Source organism: Salmo salar, chromosome ssa10, assembly GCF_905237065.1.
Source record: "Salmo salar chromosome ssa10, Ssal_v3.1, whole genome shotgun sequence".
NCBI classification, from domain to species: Eukaryota; Metazoa; Chordata; class Actinopteri; order Salmoniformes; family Salmonidae; genus Salmo; species Salmo salar.
Genome location: NC_059451.1, coordinates 87,393,295 through 87,417,334, shown reverse-complemented (window position 1 = coordinate 87,417,334; position 24,040 = coordinate 87,393,295). Strand labels below are relative to the sequence as shown.

At 42.9% G+C, this 24,040-nt stretch overlaps 1 protein-coding gene across 2 annotated transcripts in view; it reads left to right on the top strand.

The window, feature by feature from the left end:
• LOC106560843 (guanine nucleotide-binding protein G(o) subunit alpha) overlaps positions 1-24,040 on the top strand; it is a 143,784-nt gene that overhangs the window by 712 nt on the left and 119,032 nt on the right. The gene's annotated exons all lie outside the window — the stretch shown is intronic.

Sequence of the window (24,040 nt, the reverse complement as noted above, 5' to 3'; positions counted from 1 at the left end):
TTGAATGTGTGTGATGGATAGGCTACGCATGAGGCTACACACACACAGTGGCTATAGCTTGTGATTGAAGAGTATAGGCTACAGAAGCTTATTTGGTCCGCCATATTTTAAAGTAATTATTACCTTTACTGGCGGGAAGAGCTACTGGCGGTGTAATTTATTGGTTTAAACCAACAGCGTTGCGGTTACGGGAAAATATCGATGAGCTGTTCACATAAATGGTGCTGAAATCGGAACCTGTTTTGCCTACAGCTAATGCACTTTGGCTTTCACTAAGAGCTTGTCTGTCTACAATAAACCGTGCACTGACCAGTTTCGAGAATCCCTCTTTCAATTAATCTTAGTGGCATGTTTAATCGCACATTTATGCCCCCTTGCCCTTCCTTATTTGATCTCGCGGTGTGCGAGCTGCTTTATCAAGTGTACAGAAATAAGCGTGTAATAGCCACTGGGCTATATATGTAACCGGGGTATAGAATACAGCCTAAAACTGGACACCATTTGTGGGCTTTATCTGCTGGTTTGAACGTTTGGGTGGTGTCAATGCCAAATTAGTTGATTCTGTGAAGTAAACCCAAGCGATATAGTTGATGAAGATATTAAATTGTTCTCAAATAGCCTACACACATGTAGGATATCTGGTCGAATAATTGGGTGGGAACTTCACACGGCCATTTTTATTTCCCTGCCTCAAAGCCAACACCCTTTCTTTGCCGAATTACATGCCTTTAATCAATCAAATCAATCGTTACGCAATTTCAGACATTAATCTAATTAAGAAGTCAGATTAATGTTTTAATGGCTGTCATTATTTCAACTGTATACCAGCATAGTGTGCGTCTTAGTCTCAGTTTGCTGTGGGGATGCATCTAGACTTGTATATTCATCTTGCCTCGAATCGACTCGTGTGCTCGTGTATGCCTACACTGGCATTGGCACATTCGTAGTTTTGATTATGGTTTACGCAACCTATAATAAAGAAAGGGAAAGGAATGCGACTGGTTGTCAGATATTGATAAATAAACGCCTCACATTTTCAAGTTATTGCAGGGCTAATGCCATTTTCAGACAGTAATTGCTGTTTGTGATTGAATAACATCTAATAGCTACCACAACTTCTTCAGTTTCAACTTTTTTACCACATGAATCGAAGTACCTATTTCAGAATAATATTCAGCCGGTTTCGGTGGTGGACAGCGCCCCTCAGCCTGTGCTCAATCGTTTCTCTTCGGACATTCTCGACTCTTTCCGTTATTGGGATCAAGTTCTCTGAACAAGGGTGGAAAACTCAGAGTGGCATTTCACACCTTTGGTCATCTCTGGATGTCCAATGACGTGTTGTGTTGTAGTGATTTCAGCGGGTCTGGAGGTTTAGAGTAATTGTGTGGATGAAGGGTGGGTGGGTGGCGGGCGGGTTGAATAAAGAGAAAACATTGCATTACAAATCCATAAAATGTATAATTCTTGTTTAATTCATATCTGTAGGCTACATTTAGGTTTTTCTTTCATTATTTGTATCTGCTGTTAGTGCGTAGCCTAAGCCTAAGCTTTAGGGCCTAACTGTTGCATGCCAAATATACACCAATTGCCAAATGCTTTTGGGAATGTTGGCAGAAAAAGTATTAGAGAAAAGCTGTAATATGGAGAGATGAAAATAAACAGAGGGGAGGGCCAGAACAGTAGTCTAATTTTTGGGAAAGATTTAAGTGGTAAAAGAGGATGATGGCCGGCTGTGTTATGTGTAATGATTGTGAGGCACTATACAAATTCGACAGTCACAAGACCGGGACTTCAAAATGGCACATCATGGGAACTGTACTGTTCAGATGGGTTAAATGGAATAGCAGCCCAACTGAAGTCTGGACACTGAAATAGCTTAATATAATATTAACAGATCTAAGCATATCTTGCAGTAAAATTATAGACCAAATGTAAATTGACTCGGGAACAGGAGTGGAGAAATATTATTTCTTTCTTTCAGCATCTTGAGAGAATGAATGCATGGTTAGGGACCACCTGTAAAGGTGCCATCTTTATCAGCATCATGAAACCTGATAGTATTTTTTAAAATCACACAAAATATTAATCCAAGCCGAACTGAAATCTTATCAAAAACACGTTGGGTCATTTTAACAGCTCATAATTTCCTTAAAACCAGTAAAATTGGAAATTTTACCCGAACATTTTTTCCCATTTCTTGTTGTTGAGTTATTTAATTTTCTCCCCAGTCCCTAAACATCTTTGCGACTACAGAGAAGCAGAGATGAAAGAGAAAAACTTTACCGATGTCAACTAGATGAAGCATTCATTCTATCGATTTATGACATTCTGGTGAGCAAGGGTTTATTTAGTCTTCTAGAGCAACAAGTAATGACAGAAGAAAAGCTGCATGCATCTAATTATAGACAAGTTGACTAACAAAATGTCAGAAATAAGAAGAAACATAGGCCCACCTAAAAAGGCCTGTCAAAAAATTCTTCCACCATCTGGCCGTACAGTGTATTTTCTATATTTGCGGGTTAGGGTCGGGTGCAGGCCTCAGATTTTCACTTCATTACATAGTCGGGCGGTTGCCGATGGGTTATTAGCAATTACGAGCGTTTGCGGTTGAACAAACAGCTGACTCACGCATCATCATTGTGTTGCTAAGAGAGCTGTCGCCTCGGCAGATTCGATTGAGATTGTGTTTTTTGTAAATGGGTACATTGGTGGCATGTGCAACATCATTTCATTATGAAGAAGAAACAAAATTGCATTTGATGCAAAAGTGAGTGAAAAATGATACGGGAAGGTTTTAAAAGCAATTTCAGAACTACTCTAACCAAATACAATTATATTTGTCACACGCTTCGTAAAACAACCGGTGCAGACTAACAGTGAAACGGTTACTTACGGGCCCTTTCCAACATTGAGTAACGATAACATGTGCAGGGGTACGAGGTTGAGGTAGATATATACATATAACTAGGAATAAAGTGACTAGGCAACAGGATAGATAAAACAGTAGCAGCAGCATATATGAGGAGTCAAAAAGATTTGTGCAAAAAGGGTCAATGCAGATAGTCCAGGTAGCTATTTGGTTAACTATTTAACTAACTATTTAGCAGTCTTATGACTTGGGGGTAGAAGCTGTTCAGGGTCCTGTTGGTTCCAGACTTGGTGCATCGGTACTGCTTGCCGTGTGGTAGCAGAGAGAACAGTTTATGACTTGGGTGGCTGTAGGCTCAATTTTTAGGGCCTTCTGACACCATCTGGTATCTAGGTCCTGGATGGCAGGGAGCACAGCCCCAGTGATGTACTGGTCCGTGTGCACTACCCTCTGTAGCGCCTTGCAGCCAGATGTCGAGCAGTTGCCATTCCAAGCGGTGATGCAGCCAGTCAAGATGCTCTCAAATGGTGCAGCTGTAGAACTTTGAGGATCTGAGGGCCCATGCCAAATCTTTTCTAGCCTACTAAGGAGGAAGAGGCGTTGTCGTGCCCTCTTCACGACTGTGTTGTTGTGTGTGGACCATGATAGATCCTTAGTGATGTGGACACAGAGGAACTTGACACCTACGCCCCGCCCCACTACTCTTACAAAAAATCTGCTATCCAGAACCTAAAAGGGTTCTTCAACTGTCCCCATAGGATAACCCTTTGAAGAACCCTTTTGGTTCCAGGTAGAACCTTTGGGTTCCATGTAGAACCCTTTCAACTGAAGGTTCTACATGGGACCCAAAAGGGTTCTCCTATGGGGACAGCCAAATAACCCTTTTGGAACCATTTTTCTAAGAGTGTACAGCCATGTTGATGTTTTCCGTGGTCCACGATCAGCTGGTCTCACTCTGCCAGGTCTCTGACCTCTCTATAGGCTGTCTCATTGTCGTCGATGATCAGGCCTACCACCGTCGTGTCGTCAACAAACTTAATGATGGGTAAGGACGTTTGTGGGTCGTGGGTGAAAAGGGAGTACAGGAGGGGCCCCCTGTGTTGAGGGTCAGTGTGGCGAATATGTTGTTGCCTACTCTCACCACTTAGGGGTGGCCTGTCAGGAAGCCCAGGATCCAGTTATAGAGGGAGGTGTTCAGTCCCAGGGTGTTCAGTCCTACACTGAGCTGTAGTCAATGAACAGCATTCTCACATAGGTGTTCCTCTTGTCCAGGTGGGAGAGGACAGTGTGTAGGGCAATAGAAATTGCATCATCTGTGGATCTATTGGGGCGGTATGCAAATTGGCGTGGGTCTAGGATGTCAGGTAAGGTAGAGGTGATATGATCCTTGACTAGTCTCTCAAAGCACTTTATGATGACAGAAGTGAGTACCTATTGGTAGATGGGTAAAAATAAATTAGGGCGGTATGCGAATTGGAATGGGTCCAGGGTTTCTGGGATAATTGTGTAGTGTAGATGTGATCCATGACCAGCCTTCCAAAGCATTTCATGGCTACAGATGCTAAGGGGAAATAGTCATTTAGACAGGTAACCTTGGCATTCTTGGGCACATGGATTAGGGTGATCTACTTGAAACATGTAGGTATTACAGACTGGGTCTGGGAGAGGTTGAAAATGTCAGTGAAGACACTTGCCAGCTGGTTGGCTCATGCTCCGAGTACACATCCTGGTAATCAAGTCTGAATGTTAACCTGTTTAAAGGTCTTACTCACATTGGCTACGGAGAGCGTGATCACACAGTCGTCCAGAACAGCTGGTTCTCATCCATGGTTGTGTTGTTTGTCTCGAAGCGAGCATAGAAGACATTTAGCTTGTCTGGTAGGCTCGCGACTGGGTTTCCCTTTGTAATCCGTGATAGTTTGCAAGCCCTGCCACATCCAACGAGTGGCAGAGCAGGCGTAGTAGGATTCGATCTTAGTCATGTATTGACACCTTGCCTGTTTGATGGCTCGTCAGATGTCTTAGCAGGATTTCTTATAAGCGTCCGGATTAGTGTCCCGCTCCTTGAAAGCGGCAGCTCTGGCCTTAAACTCAGTGCGGAGGTTGCCTGTAATCCATGTCTTCTGGTTAGACATCTATGATGCACTTATTAATGAAGCCGGTGACTGATGTGGTAAACTCCTCAATACCATGGGATGAATCCCGGGAACATATTCCAGTCTGTGATAGTGAAACAGTCCTGTAGCTTAGCATGCATTTCATCGGACAACTTCTGTATTGAGCGCATCACTGATACTCCCTGTTTGAGTTTTGGCTTGTAAGCAGTAATCAGGAGGATATGGTCAAATTTGCCAAAATGGAGGGCGAGGGAGAGCTTTGTATGTGTTTTTGTGGGGTGTAAAGGTGATCTACAGTTTTGTCTCCTCTAATTGCACAGGTGACATGCTGGTAGAATTGAGGTAAGACCAATTTCATTTTTCCTGCATTAAAATCCCTGGTCAGTAGGAGCACCGGTTCTTGATGATCATTTTCTTGTTTGCTTATGGCCCTATACAGCAGTGGAGGCTGCTGAGGGGAGGACGGCTCATAATAATGGCTGGAACGGTGCTAATGGAATGGCGTTAAACACAAGGAAACTATTTGTTTGATGTATTTGATACCATTCCACTGATTCCACTCCAGCCATTACCACGAGTCCGTCCTCCCCAATTAAGGTGCCACCAACCTCCTCTGCTATACAGCTCATTGAGTGTGGTCTTAGAGCCACCAACCTCCTCTGCTATACAGCTCATTGAGTGTGGTCTTAGTGCATCGGTTTGTGGTGGTAAATAGAAAGCTACAAAAATCTAGATGAAAACTCAATTGTAAATAATATAGTCTACAGCTTATTCTAAGTCAGGCGAGCAGAACCTCAAGACTGTCTTAATATTAGAGATTGTGCACCAGCTGTTAATAAAAGACACCACCCCCTTGAGCTTAACCGAGGCTGCCGTTCGATCCTGCCGATGCATAAAAAAATCCATGTCCTTGTTTGGCCACGACTCCTAGAAATGTAGGATATTACAATTCTCCAGGTCCTGTTGATAGGATAGTCTTGAACGGAGCTTGTCCAGTTTGTTCTCCAGTGATTGTATGTTGTTCATCAATAGAACGGAACGTAGAGGGGGTTTAAAAGTCGAGGCTGTTATAGCAGCAAAGGGGGGGGGGACACACACACAAACTCCATATTAATGCCCATGATTTTGGAATGAGATGTTATACAAGCAGGTGTTCACATACTTTTGTCATGAGATAGAGATATAGATGATAGATATCCACACACATAACAATTTCAACGATTTCTGAGTTACAGTTCATAAGGAAATCAGTCAATTTAAATAAATTAATCAGGCCAATCAGAATAACTTCTTTCGCACAGAAAGTGCTTTATTACAGAAATAAATACTCCTCAATTTCATCAGCTGTCCAGTTGGCTTGTCTCAGAAGATCCCGCAGGCGAAGAAGCCGGATGTGGAGGTCCTGGGCTGGCATGGTTACACGTGCTCTACGGTTGTGACGCCGGTTGGACAATACTACCAAATTCTCTAAAACGATGTCTGAGGCGGTTTATGGTAGAGAAATTAACATTAAATTCTCTGGCAACAGCTCTGATCTCGACAAACCATTTCTGTATGGACCTCACTTTGTGCACGGGGGCATTGTCGTGGTGAAACAGGGAAGGGCCTTCCCCAAACTGTTGCCATAAAGTTGGAAGCACAGAATCGTCTAGAATGTCATTGTATGCTATAGTGTTAAGATTTCCCTTCACTGGAACTAAGGGGCCTAGCCCGAACCATGAAAAACAGCCCCAGACCATTATTCTTCCTTCACCAAACTTTACAGTTGGCACTATGCATTGGGACAGGTAGTGTTCTCCTTGCAAGATTCGTCCGTCGGACTGCCAGATGGTGAAGCTTGATTCATCACTCCAGAGAACACGTTTCCACTGCTCCCGAGTACAATGGCGGCGAGATTCACACCACTCCAGCCGACACTTGGCATTCCACATGGTCATCTTAGGCTTGTGTGTGGCTGCTTGGCCATGGCAACTCATTTCATGAAGCTCCTGACAAACAGTCTTGTGCTGACGTTGCTTCCAGAGGCAGTTTTGAACGCTATAGTGAGTGTTGCAACAGAGGACAGAATTTTTACACGCTACACGCTTCAGTACTCGGCGGTCCCGTTCTGTGAGCTTGTGTGGCCTATCACTTCATGGCTGAGCCGGTTGTTGCTTCTATACATTTACTTCACAATAACAGCACTTACAGTTGACCGGGGCAGCTCTAGCAGGGCAGAAATGTAATAAACTGACTTGTTGGAAAGGTGGTATCCTATAACGGTGCCACGTTGAAAGTAACTGAGCTCTCTTCACTAAAGCCATAATACTGCCAATGTTTGTATATGGAGATTGCATGGCTGTGTGCTCGATTTTATACACCTGTCAGCAACCGATGTGGCTGAAATATCCGAATCCGCTGATTTGAAGGGGTGTCCACATACTTGTGTGATATATATATATATATATATATATATATTGATATATACACACACAAAAAAATATTCTATAGCTTTCAACAATTTTGTATAACAATAAATAAAACTCAAGTTTTGAATTCGGCATCGTTTTGTGTATCAGTTCATAAACCATATGCCATGGAATCAGTACATAGAAATTTTCCTCCTCACTATTTTGCAACCTGTATGGCACAGCTGTCAATGTTTTGGTCCTTAAATAAAACTGGTATACTTTATTTATCACAATTTTCTTTAGCCAATTTTGGTCTTTAATGCAGGGCCGACAGACAAGTTCCTTACCTTCAGGGTATTTATTCAAGGCACAGTACAAGGACACAGAGGCGCAAGGAGGAAGATTTGATGGCTTGCAAGGCAGTAGGTAAGTTTGTGATACAAGTTATGATATGAGGTAGTGGTTCTGGGGGATACTACATATTAGGCTATTCAAAGCAAAGTGCCATAACAAATAGGATAATGTTAAAGTGTATATCAGGAACAAAGGACATCACCGAGAGAGATATATCTCCACACACAGAGTGTACAAAACATTAGGAACACCATGACAGACTGACCAGGTGAAAGCTATGATCCCTTATTGATGTCACTTGTCAAATCCACTTCAGTGTAGATGAAGCGGAGGAGACAGGTTTAAAAAGGATTTGTAAGCCTTGAGACGTGGATTGTGCATGTGTGCCATTGAGGGTGAATGGGCAAGACAAAATATTTAAGTGGCTTTGAACGTGGTATAGTAGTGTCCATGCCCCGATTAATTGAGGCTGTTCTGAGGGCACAACTCAACATTAGGAAGGTGTTTTGTACACATACATTCAGACAAAGGAAGTATTCTAAGGCATATACAGTGAGGGAAAAAAGTATTTGATCCCCTGCTGATTTTGTACGTTTGCCCACTTACAAAGAAATGATCAGTCCATCATTTTAATGGTAGGTTTATTTGAACAGTGAGAGACAGAATAACAACAAAAAAATCCAGAAAAACGCATGTCAAAAATGTTATCAATTGATTTGCATTTTAATGAGGGAAATAAGTATTTTTTTTGGGGGGGGTGTATGTATGATATGTGCTCCTAAGTTTCTCAGTCATTCACAATTCTTTCAGGATTATCCATAATCATGGTAGCATCCACATTAATGTAGAAGTGTTTAGAAACATTCTATTCTTATTTACAAGAAAACAGACACTACATTATTTACTATTCATTTCTATTGGGCACCAAATAATCTGAAACCACCAAAACAGACAGCAAATGCATGCAACAAATTTGTAGTCACACAAGCTTGATGTAGTCATTGCGTGCCAGGAATATGGGACCAAATACTTTTTACTACTTGAATACACAAGTGAATGTCCTAATACTTTTGTACAAAAAGTGCTGTAATTTCTAAATGGTTCACCCAATATGGATGGAAATATCCTCAAATTAAAGCTGACAGTGTCCATGTTATCCTCATAGTATCATTTCAAATCCAAAGTGCTGGAGTACAGAGCCTAAACAACAACAAATGTGTCACTGTCCCAGTACTTTCAGAGTTCACTATATATACAGGCAAGGAAGTCAGCGTTATGCAGTCTTATTTACACATGGACAGCTCCTTACTTAAACTCAGGCCACCAAAAACACCAAACACATGGAAATAGAGATAAACTGCATTTATAGCTGAGGAAGGGAGAGGAATGCTGATTATCAGAGTGAGTTCAGGTTTGGTGAGTTGGCAGGAGAGGGGGCGTGTCCAGAGGGTCATTAAGGAATTGGTGAGATGGCATGAACCTTCAGAACAGCTACCCTGAGCTTTTTTTTGTTAGTGAAGCGTAGATGAATGGGGAATGGGGAGCATTAGTTTTAAAGCCCAGCTAATGAGGGATTTAATTGGATGAGAATGCAAGACTGTGAAATCTCTAGCCAGCAGTGATTACAATACAGAATAATATGTAGCTACAGGTGCAATGGAAGCATGTCTGGAATGTTGGCGTGTGTGTGAGAATAAATCGGTGTGTGTCTGACCTGAGAGGAACAACGTCTAGTGTGTTAAGTGTTCATGGGCTTGATTTTCACACCACGCTTTTCACAAAAAGGTGTGAAACCATGTCGCTCTTTGTGTTTGTTTGTTTTCTGTGTGTCAGAGAGAGACGTGAACAGAGATCGAGAGAGAGGGTCAGAGAGAGAGAGAGAGAGAGAGAGATAATATTTGCCAAGCAGAGTGCATGCAGTAAAGGTTTTTCAGGATATGTGATTATGCTGCTTGACTTGACCTTTGTCCAGGCAGCGAAACCCATCTGCCTCATCATTAGCAGTGTGAGGAGGAAGTGACTAAACTCATGTCACACTAACTCCAACTGGACTGGACTCTTTTACCTAATGCTTAGGCCACACTTTACTATCAAGGGACGGTCAGAGTAATACATTGTGCACTGTGTATTAGACCGAGGTGTGTGTGTGTGTGTGTGTGTGGATAAGATGTAGGCCATGTGTGAACAGGCATTTCTATCTCTTCCACCTATTTCTCCTCATTCTCTGAGAGGAATGTTTGGACCATCTGTTTATAAAGACTGTGTATTTTATGTGTATGGGAAGAGTGGGTCCAGAGTTGGTCCAGGTGGTAAACTGACCATTAGTACCAGGGTTGGGTAGGTTACTTTCTAAATGTAATCCGTTACAGTTACTAGTTACCTGTCCAAAATTGTAATCAGTAATGTAACTTTTGGATTACCCAAACTCAGTAACATAATCTGATTATTCATTTTGGATGACTTTCCCCTTAAGCAGCAATAGAAGAAGACAAAAAGAATCCATCAAACGCATTTTGTGTGTCATAACAGTAGTCAGACTTAAACTTGGGCCTTTTTTCAATGCTGAATTGAATGTCATTGAGAAAACAGAAATGTGTAATTATGTATTTTTTCGCAAACATCCTTTCTGAATTTAAAATCGGCATGAAACAAAAGTGCATTTCCATCAGACTTATTGCAGATAAAAGGCAGTGCGTGATGACATAGTCACATAAAAATATATTTTGTGGTTAAATTCCCATGTACCGAAAAAAAACAAGCTAAATTGGTTGGCATCGCATTTTCAACTCTACTGATGGTTTTGTCAGAAAAACTGTTGCGTTATATAGCAGATGTGCCCACTCTGGTCTCGGCACATGGTGTGCCCACTCTGGTCTCGGCACATGGTGTGCCCACTCTGGTCTCGGCACATGGTGTGCCCACTCTGGTCTCGGCACATGGTGTGCCCACTCTGGTCTCGGCACATGGTGTGCCCACTCTGGTCTCGGCACATGGTGTGCCCACTCTGGTCTCGGCACATGGTGTGCCCACTCTGGTCTCGGCACATGGTGTGCCCACTCTGGTCTCGGCACATGCCCTCTAGCCAACAGCTCTCAGATACAGTGCGGGTAGGCTAGCCTACATGATGAGATTATTATGGATAATCACAAGATATTTTTTATTTGTCAAACGGCAGCCAAGCATCGATCATCATGTCACCAGAATAAGACCCTCAATATTTATTGGAAAGGAGCATCAAGCTCATCACCTTGAACCTTCACCACCCTGTGAAGTTCATCGTAACTTAATTCATTTGTAGCCTAATAAACTGCATGGTTCCCCGAGTGGTAGTGGGAAGACCACACAACATCATATCGCATGACTCCAAGTAAAAAATGATGGTTATTATATCAATGTTTGCTTTTAAAGACGTTTCCACCACCATTCCTTACATAATACTTTTAAAGACACCAAAAAAATCCCACCATATCAAACAAACAAATTGTCTGTTTTCCTGTTTCCATCAGCCCGGTTGTGACTTTTTTCATGAGTCAGGTAATTCATCCGCATGAAATATTTGAATGGAAACGTGGTGTAATCAGTTACTCCCCAACCCTGCTGAGGGCTCTCTGTGACGTTTTGTATTTGTAAGCATGCCATGATGATGTGTGTGCGACACTGCGTGCATGTGTGTAGATTGATTTACTCATGATTCATCACCTGCACATACAGTGGCTTGCGAAAGTATTCACCCCTTTGGCATTTTTCCTATACTGTTGCCTTACAACCTGGAATTAAAATGGATTTTTGGGGGGTTTGTATCATTTGATTTACACAACATGCCTAACCCTTTGAAGATGCAAAATATTTTTTATTGTGAAACAAACAAGAAATAAGACAAAAAAACAGGACATTTGAGCGTGCATAACTATTCACCCCCCCAATGTCAATATTTTGTAGAGCCACCTTTTGCAGCAATTACAGCTGCAAGTCTCTTGGGGTATGTCTCTATAAGCTTGGCACATCTAGCCACTGGGATTTTTGCCCATTCTTCAAGGCAAAACTGCTCCAGCTCTTTCAAGTTGGATGGTTCTGCTGGTGTACAGCAATCTTTAAGTCGTACCACAGATTCTCAATTGGATTGAGATCTGGGCTTTGGCTAGGCCATTCCAAGACATTTAAATGTTTCCCTTAAACCACTTGACTGTTGCTTCAGCAGTATGCTTAGGGCCATTATCTTGCTGGAAGGTGAACCTCCATCCCAGTCTCAAATCTGTGGAAGACTGAAACAGGTTTCCCTCAAGAATTTCCCTGTATTTAGCGCCATCCATCATTCCTTAAATTCTGACCAGTTGCCCAGTCCCTGCCGATGAAAAAGATCCTCACAGCATGATGCTGCCACCACCATGCTTCACTGTGGGGATGGTGTTCTCGGGGTGATGAGAGGTGTTAGGTTTGCGCCAGACAGCATTTTCCTTGATGGCCAAAAAGCTACATTTTTGTCTCATCTGACCAGAGTTCCTTCTTCCATATGTTTGGGGAGTCTCCCACATGCCTTTTGGCGAACACCAAACATGTTTGCTTATTTTTTTCTGGACACTCTTCCGTAAAGCCCAGCTCTGTGGAGTGTATGGCTTAAAGTGGTCCTATGGACAGATACTCCAATCTCCGCTGTGGAGCTTTGCAGCTCCTTCAGGGTTTCCAATCTTCGCTGTGGAGCTTTGCAGCTCCTTCAGGTTTATCTTTGGTCTCTTTGTTGCCTCTCTGATTAATGCCCTCCTTGCCTGGTCCGTGAGTTTTGGTGGGCGGCCCTCTCTTGGCAGGTTTGTTGTGGTGCCCTATTCTTTCCATTTTTTAATAATGGATTTAATGTTGCTCCGTGGGATGTTCAAAGTTTCAGATATTTTTTTATAACCCAACCCTGATCTGTACTTCTCCACAACTTTGTCCCTGACCTGTTTGGAGAGCTCCTTGGTCTTCATTGTGCCGATTGCTTGGTGGTGCCCCTTGCTTAGTGGTGTTGCAGACTCTGGGGCCTTTCAGAACATGTGACAGATCATGTGACACAAGTGGACTTTATTTAACTAATTATGTGACTTCTGGAGGTAATTGGTTGCACCAGATCTTATTTAGGGGCTTCATAGCAAAGGGGGTGAATACATATGCACACACCACTTTTCAGTTTTTTATTTTTTAGAATTTTTTTGAAACAAGTAATTTTTTTCCCCTTCACCAATTTGGACTATTTTGTGTATGTCCATTACATGAAATCAAAATAAAAATCAATTTAAATTACAGGTTGTAACGCAACAAAATAGGAAAAATAACAAGGTGGTGAATACTTTTGCAAGGCACTGTAAGGGGCTTTGTAAATCAAGTTTGGATGTATTAACAGTTTATTAAATGATTGGATAAAGGAAAGGAATTGCTGACATTTAGAGTTTAACAGCATAAAGTGGAGATATAGCCTATATCTAAGTTGGTATTTTATTAGACCTGGATAATTGACATGATCGTTGAAGTTCTAAGGGTAGAGCAGTCTGATGACTCTGCTTATATTGGTCACATGACCTATGTGTCCTCCTCTTTGATTGGACTGTGATGTTCATCACAGCAGTCCCCACTATTCTCCTTTCAAAATAGTTTGATAGTGAAAACAGTAGGAGAGGTTTTAGGCTGAGGAAATGCTTGACAAACATCTATCTGTCTACATTAGTTTCCAAGATTCTCTGGTCTCTGTTCTGCTCATTAGCAGTCTCTGTTGTGTGAGGCAGTCCTAGTTGTTCTCTTTACCTCCGTCTGTGGTCCAGCCTCTCACACACACATACACTAAAGCCCTGCACGGGCATGAAATTTAGGCCGAGCCCTACCCATGCCTGTGACGTTCAGGCCCTACCATACCGGGGCCCAAATTGCTTCTGCCAAATTTAAGGCCCACATAGTTAGTATATCCATTAACTGCTAGTCTCTATCTGTCCCCCGCACAGCCCCCTCCGTTCCGTGTGTGAGTATCCATAGCAACGGCTCCACTTTTGTTAGCTTGCTTAATGACGAGATGTGAAATAGCTGTTAGCGAGCTACTTTTCATCACTCTAAACTCTGACAAAACTCATAAAACATTATTGTTTTCTGTGAAATAATCTCAACTCTGACAATGTTTTGTCATCCTAGAACATCCACAGTATACCACAGTGTTAAAATAGTGACACAAATATTCGTCAAAATAATATTTTTCAGTGGCAATTGAGGAGACGATAACTGACTAAATAGACCCAGAATAAACTATGACTACACTGAACAAAATAATATGCAATAATTTCAAAGATTTTACTGAGTTACAGTTCATGTAAAGAAATCAGTCAATTTAAATAAATAAATTAGGCCCTAATCTATGAATTTCACGACTGGGAATACAGATATGCATCTGTTTGTCACAGATACCTTTAAAAAAGGTAGGGGCATGGATCAGAAAACCAGTCAGTATCTGGTGTCACCACCATTTGCCTCATGCAATGTGACGCATCTCCTTCGCATAGAGTTGATCAGGCTGTTGATTGTGGCCTGTGGAATGTTGTCCCACTCCTCTTCAATGGCTGTGCGAAGTTGCTGGATATTGGCGGGAACTGGAGCACGCTGTCGTACACGTAGATTCAGAGCATCCCAAACATGCTCAATGGGTGACATGTCTGATGAGTATGCAGGCCATTGAAGAACTGGGACATTTACAGCTTCCAGGAATTGTGTACAGATCCTTGTGACATGGGTCTGTGCATTATCATGCTGAGACATGAGGTGATGGCAGCAGATGAATGGCACAACAATGAGCCTCAAGATCTCATAACAGTATCTCTGTGCATTCAAATTGCCATCGATAAAATACAATTGTGTTCATTGTCAGAAGTTTATGCCTGCCCATACCATAACCCCACCACCACCATGGGGCACTCTGTTCACAACGTTGGCATCAGCAAACCGCTCACCCACACGACGTCTGTCATCTGCCCAGTACAGTTGAAACCAGGATTCATCCGTGAAGAGGACACTTCTCCAGCGTGCCAGTGGCCATCAAAGGTGAGCATTTGCCCACATTGGTTACGACGCTGAACTTCAGTCACGTCAAGACCCTGGTGATGACGATCAGCTTCCCTGAGACGGTTTCTGACAGTTTGTGCAGAAATTCTTTGGTTGTGCAAACCCACAGTTTCATCAGCTGTCCGGTTGGCTGGTCTCAGACGATCCCGCATGTGAAGAAGCCAGATGCGGAGGTCCTGGGCTGGCGTGGTTTTACATGGTTGGTGGTTGTGAGGCCAGTTGGATGTACTGACAAATTCTCTAAAACATTATTGGAGGCAGCTTATGGTAGAGAAATGATTATTAAATTCTCTGGAAACAGCTCTGGTGGACATTCCTGCAGTCAGCATGCCAATTGCACATTGTTGTGTGACAAAACATTTTAGAGTGGCCTTTTATTGCCCCCAGCATCTGTGTAATGATCATGCTGTTTAATCATCTTCTTAATCAGCTTCTCACCTGTCAGGTGGATGGATTATCTTGGCAAAGGAGAAATGCTCACTAACAGGGATGTAAACAAATTTGTGCACAGAATTTGAGAGAAATAATTTGTTTGTGCGTATGCAAAATTTTTGGGATATTTTTTTTCAGTTTATGAAACATGGGACCAACACTTTACATGTTGCAGTTATGTTTTTATACAGTGTAAATAAACATAATTTTTCATTAGGGTTGATGAAAACGAGACAATACTAAATTATCTCTGTGACTAAAATCTGACTAGTAAGTGGACTGGACAAGAGTTTTTGGATAGATTGAGATGTTATTTGCAATCTGGCGGCAACAAATCACTGATGCCAATAAGAGGCATGCCGTGGTAAAATCTCCCGGTAGAAAAAGGGGAAATGTTTGGAGACATTTTACTTATCGTGTAGATTCAACAAAGACTGAATGCAACATTACCACAAGAGAAGATAGAGTTAGCACCCACAAGTTGACGGAGAAAAAAACGACCTACCTCAAGAGACATCTGAAAGAGCACCATCCCAATATATACGCTTAGGTAGGCTAACAGATTGATACTGCTAGCTAGTTGTTTTCTGCAGCCTATCATTCCACTACTTTGATTACAATATAGCTACAACATGCAAAGGAGCAGGGCACCAGACTGAAACCCTTTTCTGGCATGTTGTGACCCTTTGACTTGGCTGTGCGAGTTAAATTTGTAATTGATTGTGTGCGAGCTGAACATTCATTACAAGGTCACCTCACTCAAAAGTTTTCAAATGTCCTATTTTTTTGGGCAGCTACAACCATGATTTGGTCAAACAGTAAAGTGCATTATAAAAACCTCATGATTCCAGTAATTAAAGTGTCTGCCCACCCCCTGGGCCTGTTTGCTGGGGTCTGTTCTGCTGGGACCTGCTGCTGTTGATGAGCGAGCCACTCTATGTGCCCTCCGGGAGAGAGAAAAAAGGCTTCTGATTAAATAAAATTTTAAAAAGTCCAATTGCAGGAAATACAGTGCATTCGGAAAGTATTCAGACCCCTTGACTTTTTCAACATTTTGATACGTTACAGCCTTATTCTAAAATGAACTAGTTTTTTTCCCCTCATCAATCTACCCCATAATAACAAAGCAAAAACAGGATTTTATATATTTTATTTAAGTACTTAGTACTTTGTTGAAACAGATTTGGCAGCGATTACTGCCTGAGGACTCTGGAGCAGGTTTTCATCAAGGATCTCTCTGTACTTTGCTCCGTTCATCTTTTCCTCGATCCTGGCTAGTCTCCCAGTCCCTGCCGCTGAAAAAATCCCCACAGCTTGATGCTGCCACCACCGTGCTTCACTGTAGGGATGGTGCCAGGTTTTCTCCAGACGTGATGCTTGGTATTCAGGTCTGAGTCTTTAGGTGTCTTTTGGCAAACTCCAAACGGGCTGTCATGTGTTTTTTTACTGACGAGTGGCTTCCGTCCAGCCACTCTACCATAAAGGCCTGATTGGTGGAGTGCTGCAGAGATGGTTGTCCTTCTGGAAGGTTCACCTCCCTGACCAAGGTCCTTCTTCCCCGATTGCTCAGTTTGGCCGGGCGGCCAGCTCTAGGAAGAGTCTTGGTGGTTCCAAACTTCTTCCATTTAAGAGTGATGGAGGCCACTGTGTTCTTGGGGATCTTCAATGCTGCAGATATTTTTTGGTACCTTTCCCCAGATCTGTGCCTCGACACAATCCTGTCTCGTAGCTCTACGGACAATTCCTTATACTTCATATAGAAAAGTCTGTGCCTTTCCAAATCATGTCTAATCAATTGAATTTACCACAAGTGGACTCTAATCCAGTTGTAGAAATATCTCAAGGATGATAAATGGAAACATGATCCACTTGAGCTCAATTTCGAGTCTCATAGCAAAGGGTCTGAATTCTTATCTCGGTATTTCGGTTTTGGATTTTTAATAGATTTGCAAAAATTTCCAAAAACCTGTTTTGACTTTCCTTATGTGGTATTGTGTGTAGATTGCTGAGGAAAAAAATAATATTTAATCAATTTTAGAATAAGGCTGTAACGTGGCCAATGTGCTCCGTTCATCTTTTCCTCGATCCTGGCTAGTCTCCCAGTCCCTGCCGCTGAAAAAATCCCCACAGCTTGATGCTGCTTTCCGAATGCACTGTACATGACTTTGGAAACAACTACTGTTGTTCTCAGCTTTCTGTGGGTATACTTTTTATTTGAGCTCAATAGCAACTATTTTTACAACCGAGATATTTGATATGGCTTTCAGATATGAAGCGCGCGAAATGCGCAATTGCACATTGGCCATTGCGTGTGCATAGGGTAGCAGGGCTACAACTGCAACAACAACAAAAAGTGACATTATATTTACTGTTGGATTAACACATGGCTACTAGCAGTGGGTATTGTATTTAGTGTTAGTGATCTAGCTAATGTGTTTTGAGTTTTCACTTCCTCATGTTGAATAAGCCCCAAAATTAGCCTATGATATTGATGTATTTAAAGATGTAGGCAAATTCATCTCTATTGAACCCAAAAAAATTGCCATTTCGGGAGCCCTATTTTAACAGTAAAATATAACAATACCCTATTGTTAACTCACAATTCATGACAATCACTGGATTAGGTTGCGCCACAAAATATCTCAGTAGTCTATTACACAGTCTAAAGCACTATGAAATACTTTAAAAGGTGAATGAAAAAGCATTTTTTTTATTGCGTGACGCCGCAACATTTTTTTGGGTGCTACCAAGTCATGGGCTGGTGGCACTGGAAAAGTTGGTGGCGCTGGTGAAATGTTAGGCTGGAGCCCTGTTAAGGGGTGTAATTTGTAATCTGCTGTTGGCTGTTGGGAAGAAAATCATGCGATCGGATGTTATGCAGGAAAACATGTTGATAGAACCAGCCTATTTATGTTGGTGAACATGGAAGTCAGTGATTTATGTTTACTATAGGTTAATGAGGCAATAAAAATGTGATGTGACAAAAAATGACAAAAAATAAATGTTTATTTAGTTGACTAAAACGGTCCACTGTTTTCATCATTTTGACAATAACTAGACTAAATAACTACTAAAACGACAAAAATGGGACTAAGACAATGCTATTTTAGTCAAAATGACTAAGGCTAGACTAAATCTAAAACAGAGTGCCAAAATGAACAGTGGTATACCATAGTGCCCATCATCTTAGTATAGAACACACGTCAAACCTTCTTCCTTTAAACCAGCTGTCTCCTCTTCATATCAGAAAAGGCGATTGTGTTCATGTTGTAGGTTAAACAACCCCTAGATTCCCTCCTGGTGTAACCTGAAGAGGCCAGTGTTTTGTTGATAGCTCTTTCTGATGCAGAGGCAGTGATAAAAGGAGAGCAACAAAGACACAGAGCACCCTCCACTGAATTACTGCTGTCAGAAGAATCAATAGAACTGGGCTGTATTGACACAAACACTCACTGTGGATCTCATTGAATATGCAGACTTGAAGGTTTTGTTCCACAGCCGTCGTTGTGTTTTACATCTATTTATGAGCCTGAATAACAGCTACGTTCATATCTGTACTGTGGTCACATAATACTATGAACCTTAGTTTGTTTAGCTAGACTTTCTTTTAGGAAATAGGCAATCAGTTTATTGGACACAATAGAGATGGTTCCCTTTTCTTGGGTATAAAAAAATGTAACTGTGGAATGTTCTATAGAATGTCCCCAGGACAGTCCCAAATGTGAATTGAAATCGAGCTGCAATGTAGTGCCAAAATGACAAGCTTTGGAACAGTGTCGAGAGCAGACTGTGTGTGAAGACGTGGGAGTGTGCAACCAGCATGCTTTAGTATGAGCTGATTTGCTAAAATGACTAATTTCTATAGGTAAATGTGCGAGGGACAATACAAATGAAGACCATAAAATTGTATTGTGTGTGTTCTCATCCTGATGGCCTAGGAAAGGGACCACTCCCTTTATCTACCTTCAGAGGAAACTGACTCACTGAGCTAAGCCAGAGAGGAAGAGGCGAAACGAGAGGGTCCACTCCCGTCAAAATCTGTCCACGCGTGAACACACCGATTCTGCTTAATAAGCAGACCGCCTGCCTTCCCGCCTTTGGGACAACGACTCCCATTGTTAGAGCAGAGACGAGACCATCTTGTCATTATATATAGCATCTCTGGCTAAGCTGAGCTGACATAGAAAAGAAAAGGTGCAGCGTGGCACACTGCTGGGTTGTGAAGCATGTTCTGTACGCTCAATCTGGTCTATACTGAACTTCCCCCGCTTCTGCTTATCCTTGTCACTAAGCTCTGGAAAGTCCCCCATGCCTACTCTATCTGTTTCAGGCGCTATGTCCACTCTCATCTCTTGAAAGTCTCTCTTCTCCTAGACACTCATTATACACTCGCCCAGCTCTCGTTCACTCTCTTTTCCCTCTTTCTCTGTTTTCTCCTGTTTCTCTCTTTCTCTATGGCTGCTCTCTCGCTCTTTGGGCCCTGTATCTCTGTAGTCTCTCTCTGTTCCTCATTCGGTGCTGCTTCCACACTTAGCTTTGGGATGCTAATCACGTTAAGAGGGCCAGTCTAGCCACCTCTGATGACGTGATTGGAGGTGACTGACCGGAGCAAGAACAAACAAGGGCCAGCCGGCCCGGCTGCACCATTCCCAGACCCTTACTGTAATTTTCCCACCGTGAGGCCCGGAGTGGTGGGGGTAGGGGGTTGGAGGATGCTGATCCGCTCTGGCACATAGGTCTGCCTTCCCTCCAGAACAGGTTTCATTTAGGGCTCAGACGGCAGAGAAGGGAGGGGGGGTGTTACATAACGGGAAGTCACAAATTGAATATAGCCTACGTGTTTGTCTCACACCCGCAGTCGCCATCTAACAGTCCCATGCTCTGCCATACATTGGCTGAGCTCTCTTATGGGTTTGTTGTTTGTTTGCTGGTTCAGTGACAGACACCCAGCACCGCAGAACACTGAAGCTCATGGTAACATACAGTGGCTCTAGATAGCTGTCCTTGTGTTGCCATATCATGCCCGGTTTGCATCCACTTTGCATTAGCTACCGTCATAGAGAGAAAGAGAGAGAGAGACATGCAAAACACAGGGCAAAGACCGTGTGGTCTAATTATAGCCATGCTTGAACTGCTTAAGCACAATGTAGGCACACATTTGACATCACATCGGACCGCACATCATCACATCACATCAGACGTCCAGACCTAGGGAGAGTTCAGGATGGGATTTTTCCAGCCACTTGAGTCCTCTTAACCTTTTCCCTAAGGGGCCTCGGTGGGTTTTCAATGGGTCAGGGAAGATCACAGTAACACAAACTTTGTTCACATTTCAGGCCAACAATGAATTCAGCTAGCTCTAGCAGTTTACAGCATTTATCAAATTAGCGCTGCTGTTAAAGTTTGGTCTGTCGTTGGGTCCCTGGCTTTAGGTGGAATGTCATTAGGTCTGAGAGGGAAGAAGGTGGAGAAGCCCTGCTTCAAAGGAATCTTAAGCTGTTGAGCCATTCATGGTCTCAGCGAGATATTAATCCGTGTTCCCTTGAGTCTATCTGCACTGCATTATAACGCATGATAATCATCAGCATTCATTATGTGGACAAATGTTTTTCTTGTGCCTGCCTGAGTAACTGCAGGTCACGTGAGATGTGTAGCCAGGAGCTCTAGTACAACTTAGGCATACAGTGCATTCGGAAAGTATTCAGACCCCTTCACTTTTTCCAAATTTTGTTACATTACAGCCTTATTCTAAAATTGATTACATTAAAAAGGCTCCTCCGCAATCTACACTACACCCCATAATGACAAAGCGAAAACAGGTTTTTAGAATGTTTTGCACATGTATTAAAAAAACATTAAAAACAGTAATGCTTATTTACATAACTATTCAGACCCTTTGCTACGAGACTCGAAATTGAGCTCAGGTGCATCCTGTTTCCATTGATCATCTTTGAGATGTTTCTACAACTTGATTGGAGTCCACCTGTGGTAAATTCAATTGATTGGACATGATTTGGAAAGACACATACCTGTCTATATAAGGTCCCACAGTTGACAGTGCATGTCAGAGCAAAAACCAAGCCATGAGGTTGAAGGAATTGTCCATAGAGCTCCGAGACAGTATTGTGTCGAGGCACAGATCTGGGGAAGGGCCCCCATCATTCTTAAATGGAGACTCTTCCAAGAGCTGGCCACCCGGCCAAAGTGAGCAATCGGGGAAGAAGGGCCTTGGTCAGGGAGGTGACCAAGAACCCGATGGTCTCTCTGACAGTGTTCCGGAGTTCCTCTGTGGAGATGGGAGAACCTTTCAGATGGCCAATCATCTCTGCAGTACTCCACCAATCAGGCCTTTATGGTAGAGTGTCCGGATGGAAGCCACTCCTCAGTTAAAGACACATAACAGCCCGCTTGGAGTTTGCCAAAGACACCTAAAGACTCTTAGACTGAGAAGCAAGATTATCTGGTCTGATGAAACCAAGATTGAATTCTTTGGCCTGAATGCAAAGCATCACGTCTGAAGGAAACCTAGCACCATCCCTATGGTGAAGCATGGTGGTGGCAGCATCATGCTGTGGGGATTTTTTTTGCCGGCAGGGACTGGGAGACTAGTCAGGATCGAGGCAAAGATGAATGGAGAAAAGGACAGAGATCCTTTTTGAAAATATGCTCCAGAGCGCTCAGGAAGTTTCACCTTCCAACAGGACAACGACCCTAAGCACACAGCCAAGACAATGCAGGAGTGGCTTTGGGACAAGTCTCTGAATGTCCTTGAGTGGACCAGCCAGAGCCTGGACTTGAACTCTATCTAACATCTCTGGAGAGACCTGAAAATAGCTGTGCAGCGACGTTCCCCATTCAACCTGACATAGCCTGAGAGGATATGCAGAGAAGAATGGGAGAAACTCCCCAAATACAGGTGTGCCAAGCTTGTAGCGTCATACCCAAGAAGACTCGAGGCTGTAATCGCTGCCAAAGGTGCTTCAACAAAGTACTGAGTAAAGGGTCTGAATACTTATGTAAATGTGATATTTCCGTTTTTTAAATTTGCAAAAATGTCAAGTAACCTGTTTTTGCTTTGTCATTATGGGGTATTGTGTGTAGATTGTTAAGGAGCAAAAAAACAATTTAATCAATTTTAGAATAAAGCTGTAATGTAACAAAATGTGGAAAAGGTCAAGGGGTCTGAATACTTTCCGAATGCAATTTTTTTATATGCTCTCACTCATCTACAGAATAAATGGAGTGAGGAGATGCACTACTTGTCAGGGTTTCGCTAATGTGAGGTCCTCTCTTTCTCTCCACTGTACTGAACTACACTAGAGTATCACAGTTAATTTGTCAGTGTGTGATCAAGGCCCTTGTACCAGGATGGAGTGGGACAGGTAGTTGAAGGCTGGGCTGGGCAGAGGGACTAAGCTCTGGTTGGCTCTGCTGTTGTTGCTACTGCCAGGAGGGCTGCCTGGAGGACATGATGAGTATCTGGAAAAGAGGAATGTGGCATATTCCCCATATCTCCTCCTCTCTGTCTGTGCACTGAGGGGAATGATGGCAGTGCTGCTAGTGCACTGGGACAGTCTGCTACTTCACTTATGCTCTTTCTGCCTTTAACCTTTCTCTATTTCTCAGATTGTTTCGCTCTCCCATCTGGACCCTCCCTTGCTCTCTTTGACTCTCTCTCCCTCTCTACCACCCTCACTCCCTTTCTCACTGTGGTCCAGATGCACTCGTCAATTGCAGAGCCAGAGCTGACCAACCAGCCAGTCAGTGAGTACAGCCAGTCAGGTCCATGCAGGGGAACAAAGGGTCTTTGTCTGTGGTCTGGGAGGTGTTTGTGTCAGGCAGCAGATCCCCGGTCAGGTCCTGTACAGACCAGACAAAGGGGCCTTGTTGGAACGGCTGTTTGTGTTGGGCCCCTCAGCTGATCTGAGGTCAGGTGATCCGGAGCACATCTGTGATATGTCTGATGTCTACTACTGTAACCATGCGCAGTCTAATGATATGGTACGCACGCTGATGTACATTACAACACGGAGCTCTTATATCATTGTGTGAATTGAAACATCTATATGAATACTCTGTCATGGATAAAATGACAGTCCAGGTCTAATCAGAATGGTGTAACCATGTGTTGACCGGCTTCTTTAGCTACTCGGAGTAATAGTCACTTATGTAGTTGTTCTGGTTTGTGTTGCTGTGAGCGGTGTTAATTGGAGGAGGTTGTGACAGTGTTTACTGGGTTGTGTCAGAATAACCTTTGCCAGATAGGTGTGGGGTAGCTAAATTGGCCTGTGTGGCAAGCAACACCCTCCCACCGGCAGATAGCCTCCAGGGGGACGAGGAGGAGGAGGCTGTAAATTAGCTCTAGCTGCTTTTAATGTTAATTACAGATGCAGGTGGAACAGCGTGGAGAGGAGGACAGCGCCGGGCGGGGTGAGGGGCAGAAGCAGTAAATGCAGAGGCAGTCAATTCTATGTGGAGTCACAGTGCTTTGCCCTCTACCAGCACCTCTACCCCTCAGGCCTGGTGTGTCACTGTTCATTGTCATCAGACTAGTAGGAACAGCCCTCCTCAGCAGAAAAGAAGGTGTATTAGCCAGTCCCAAAATGGCACTTGATCCAGACAGATATACTCTGCTACTGCTCTGTTCAATCATTGGGCATCTTCTGAATTCAACATCATTACATTAGAACATTTGTATGTCCATTTTTCAGATAGCCACGTATGAATTAATGAATCAATTATAGAATCATACAGTCAATTTGACTTTGTTTTTACCAATCTAACTACATAATATAATGGTAATCATT